This window comes from Megalobrama amblycephala, linkage group LG1, assembly GCF_018812025.1.
Source record: "Megalobrama amblycephala isolate DHTTF-2021 linkage group LG1, ASM1881202v1, whole genome shotgun sequence".
Lineage (NCBI taxonomy): Eukaryota > Metazoa > Chordata > Actinopteri > Cypriniformes > Xenocyprididae > Megalobrama > Megalobrama amblycephala.
In genome coordinates, this window is record NC_063044.1 from 1047193 (window position 1) to 1052216 (window position 5024).

Genomic DNA, 5024 nt, shown 5'->3' on the forward strand with positions numbered 1-5024 from the left:
GGCAAAGGACGCGATAGAGCCGGTCCCTCCAGCCGATAAGAGGTCAGGGTTCTACAGTCCCCACTTCATTGTACCCAAGAAGAGCAGTGGGTTACGACCTATCCTGGACCTGCGAGTTTTGAATCAGAGCCTTCACAAGCTACCGTTCAAAATGTTCACGCAGAAACGCATTTCGAGTGCATCCGTCCCCAGGATTGGTTTGCAGCGATTGACCTGAAGGACGCGTACTTTCATGTCTTGATTCTTCCGCGACACAGGCCATTCCTGCGTTTTGCGTTCGAAGGACGAGCATATCAGTACAGAGTCCTACCCTTCGGGCTGGCCCTGTCTCCCCGCGTCTTCACAAAAGTCATGGAGGGAGCCCTTGTTCCCATGAGAGAACAGGGTGTTCGCATCCTCAACTATCTCAACGACTGGCTCATCCTAGCACAGTCCCGGATCAGTTGTGCGAACACAGGGATTTGGTGCTCAGACACCTCAGCCAGTTGGGTCTTCAGGTCAACTGGGAAAAGAGCAAACTCTCCCCTGTGCAGAGGATCTCTTTTCTCGGTATGGAGTTGGATTCGGTCGAACAGATAGCACGCCTCACAGAGGAACGTGCTCTGTCGGTGTTGAAGTGCCTGAATATGTTCAACGGTAGGACAGCGGTCCCACTGAAATTCTTTCAGAGGTTCCTGGGGCATATGGCGGCCGCAGTGGCAGTAACTCTGCTCGGTTTGCTTCATATGAGACTGCTTCAACACTGGCTTCACGGCCGAGTCCCGAGATGGGGCGTGGCAACGCGGCACTTTCCAGGTGCCAATCACTCAGGAGTGCCGCCAAGCCTTCAGCCCGTGGTCGGACCCTTTGTTTCTCCGGGCAGGAGTGCCCCTAGGGCAGTGGTCTCAAACTCAATTCCTGGAGGGCCACAGCTCTGCACAGTTTAGCTCCAACCAGCTCCAACTCACACCTGCTTGGAAGACTCTAGTAATCCTGAAGACCTTGATTAACTGGATCAGGTGTGTTTGATTAGAGTTGGAGCAAAACTGTGCAGAGCTGTGGCCCTCCAGGAATTGAGTTTGAGATCACTGCCCTAGAGCAAGTGTCCCGGCATGCTGTGGTATTCACAGATGCCTCTGCCACTGGCTGGGGTGCCACGTACAATGGGCATGCAGTGTCAGGGGTTTGGACGGGCCCCCATCTGCTTTGGCACATCAACTGCCTCGAGTTGCTAGCAGTACACCTTGCCCTGAGCCGCCTCAAAGGGTCGTTACAGGGCAAGCATGTACTGGTCCATACGGACAACACTGCGACCGTTGTGTACATCACCTGTCAAGGTGGTCTACACTCTCGACGCATGTCGCAACTCGCCCGCCATCTCCTCCTGTGGAGTCAGAAGCATCTGGGGTCGCTTTGCACCATTCATGTCCCCGGTGTACTCAACCGTGCGGCCGACGAGCTGCGCTGCCGGGAGAGTGGCGACTCCACCCCCAGGTGGTCCAGCTGATTTGGAGAGAGTTTGGAGAGACTCAGGTTGACCTGTTTGCCTCACCAGAAACCTCCCACTGCCAGTTGTTTTACTCCCTGTCCGAGGGAACACTCGGGACAAATGCACTGGAACACAGCTGGCCCCGGGGCCTTCGCAAATATGCGTTTCCCCCAGTGAGCCTACTTGCACAGACCCTGTGCAAAGTCAGGAAGGACGAGGAGCAGGTCCTGTTAGTTGCGCCTTATTGGACCAACCGGACCTGGTTCCCAGAACTCTCACTCCTCGCGACAGCCCCTCCCTGGCCCATTCCTATACATCTGTCGCCAATAACGAGTACATCTGGTGTTATAGGAAGTGTTCCTGGTTCCGGCTGACCTAATTTATGCAGCCTAACAATCCTTTAACGGATTTGAACACCTTGTAAAGATCCATTTTGAGGGTTATATTAGCTGTGTGAACTTTGTTTATGCAATGTATTATAGAGTTGCGAGCTGGGGGCGGGAAGCGCGAGCATTTAAAGGGGACACGCACTGAATCGGCGCATTTTTAATTATGCATCCAAAACAATTGAATAATAAAAAATCTATGGGGTATTTTGAACTGAAACTTCACAGACACATTCAGGTGACACCTTATGCTGTGTTCACACCAGACGCGACTTGCGCGAATAAAACGCGCAACCGACGCGAATTTGCGTCATGAGAGGGGCTCTCCCGCTCCTTTATGTGTCCCAGACTATCCCACTTCTTTCTGCACACTTCCTTTGGATAAACACAACTTGTCAGTGGGGAAATAATTGTAAATTGCAACGAATAAGCTCAATTGGTCGTCTTTAGTTAGCTTGTAGTCCTAATATGTATATATATAGCTCAAATTGAGTAAAGGCCATTTTCTACAACTTATCAGATTGTCCGACCTCCTCACTCACTTTCTTTCAAACACGATCCTTTTTATTTCTGTTTCTGTAAATGTATGAAGATGTACAGCGACGATGATTTTGTCCTCCATTGTTGTTTCGAATTTCTGCCTCAGCTCGCTACGTCACGTCACTACTAGAGCAAGCTCCTGATTGGTTAACGCGGCGTGAATTTACGCCAAAGTTCAGGTTTTTCAACTTGCGCGTCAAACATCAGAATCGCTCAATTCGCGCCGCTTCATTCGCGCCGCAGGATGTCTATTCGCGTCTTTGCATTGACTTAACATGTAAATCACTCGCGATTAACGCTTCATTCGCGTCCGGTTTGAACGCACCATTAGACTTATATTACATCTTGTGAAAAAGGGTTCTAGGGCACCTTTAAATGCTGGATGTCTTGTGTTGATAAATGGCATGCAATTCATTTTAAAACGTATTGTATGTTGGAGAAAATGCTGTATTACTGTTACTAAAAATAAAGCTGCATCTGATTATGCTATATTAGCTACTTGACAAAATAGTGTTTTTCTCTGAGGCATGGTAAAGCATGGTACTCGCAAAAAATCAAGACGTGTCGTGAAAAATCTAAATGTGTTGAGCTATATAACAATAATTAGTTTTCTGGCTATAAATATATTGTTGTTCCCCTGTCTATTAAAAGATGTATACTTAAGTACACTTTAAATATACTCTTGTATTTAAGTTTTGAAATGCAGAATTCACTCAGCATAAACTTCAACTGTACTTTGGTGACATTAGAATTGCAATTCAATTGTAAGAGTGTTGAACATATATTAATATTATACTGATAACAGACTTTTAGTGATTTTAAAACACATTGCAGTGGCATTCCAAGTTAACTTGTAGTGTGTGAATGGCATCATTATAGTGTGCTTCAAACAGACTACAATAAAGTAATCTTTATAAATAAAGTTACAGCTTTAGAATATGCTTTTTACAGACAGCCTCAGTGTCACGATCATTGCCCGTTCCTGTTCACTCCGGACTCCATTTCCCATAATCCTCTCTGTCAATCACATGCACTCACTCCACCAATCACCTGTTGCCACATACAGCCATGCACACTCCACACTAATCACCACACCCAGCTGATACTCATTACCAGGACTATAAAAGACTCACACACACACCACCTCACGGGGAAGTCCTGTTACCCCAGTGTACAATTCCGAGCGTTTATATCTTGTCTGCCTTTCTGTTGTTGATCTTGCCTGTTACCCGTTTACGACTCCTCTGCTGCCTACCCCTGACCTGTGCTTTGTTTACCGACCTGTGAGTGATATCTGCCAGTCCTGACCTCTGCCTGTATCTGGATTACGATTCTGTCTGCCCTCTGCTGTACCTGTCTGCTCCTGTTTTGACCCTGCCTGTACGACTACTCTTGCTTTAATAAAAGCTTGCATATGGATCTCTGTCTGAGTCCCGCCTCGTTACAGAAGACTTCGCAAATGGGTGGTGCGTGTGAGAGTCTTATATAGTCCAGGGAGTGTGCTTAAGGTGTATGTGGCTGATGATGATTGGAGGGGAGTGTGAGCGTGTGACTGGCAGGGGGGATGATGGGAAATGTAGTCTGGGGAACTGACAGGATTTGTGACACTCAGTAACTTACTTATCCAGTGAACATCAGTGAGACAATGGGAACATGTATATTGACTGCAGGATCCAGTACAGGCTGGAACCGAACCCGGGTCACGCGGGCCGCTGTCGCACAAGAGCACTTGGTTTACCTGTTGCGCCACCACACATATATAAACTATGCTAAACTGGTGTTATTTTGTGTTCTCTCTATACTGTTACAAGTACAGCTATAAATGCGCAGACATTATTAATGACAGCACAAATTATATGGATTAAAAGACTGAGTCGCCGACAAAATTATTAATATAGACACAGTAAGTGGTGCGTGAAAATAAAAGTGAAACGGGCTGTTTCTATACAACATGAACGTGCATTAAACTTTAAGCTGTTGAAGAAATAAAACCAGTAGACGCAACATTAAATATCAACAATGCTTCCCTTTTACCTGACATGATCTGTCATTAACGCAACATGAAGCAACTGCATAAACCGGCACATTAGTTTTATTCTTGTGCGCGCACTAAAACACATACAGTTCTGTTCATTGGTGGAAGAATGTGACTGATGTGCACTGCAGAACTGCTTTTGTTCAGTTTGTGCGGATGAAATAAAACTACAGGTGCTGGTCATATAATTAGAATATCATCAAAAAGTTTATTTATTTCACTAATTCCATTCAAAAAGTTAAACTTGTATATTATATTCATTCATTACACACAGACTGATATATTTCAAATGTTTATTTCGTTTAATTTTGATGATTATAACTGACAACTAAGGAAAATCCCAAATTCAGTATCTCGGAAAATTAGAATATTGTGAAAAGGTTCAATGTTGAAGACACCTGGTGCCACACTCTAATCAGCTAATTAACTCAAAACACCTGCAAAGGCCCTTAAATGGTCTCTCAGTCTAGTCCTGTAGGCTACACAATCATGGGGAAGACTGCTGACTTGACAGTTGTCCAAAAGACGACCATTGACACCTTGCACAAGGAGGGCAAGACACAAAAGGTCATTGCAAAAGAGGCTGGCTGTTCAC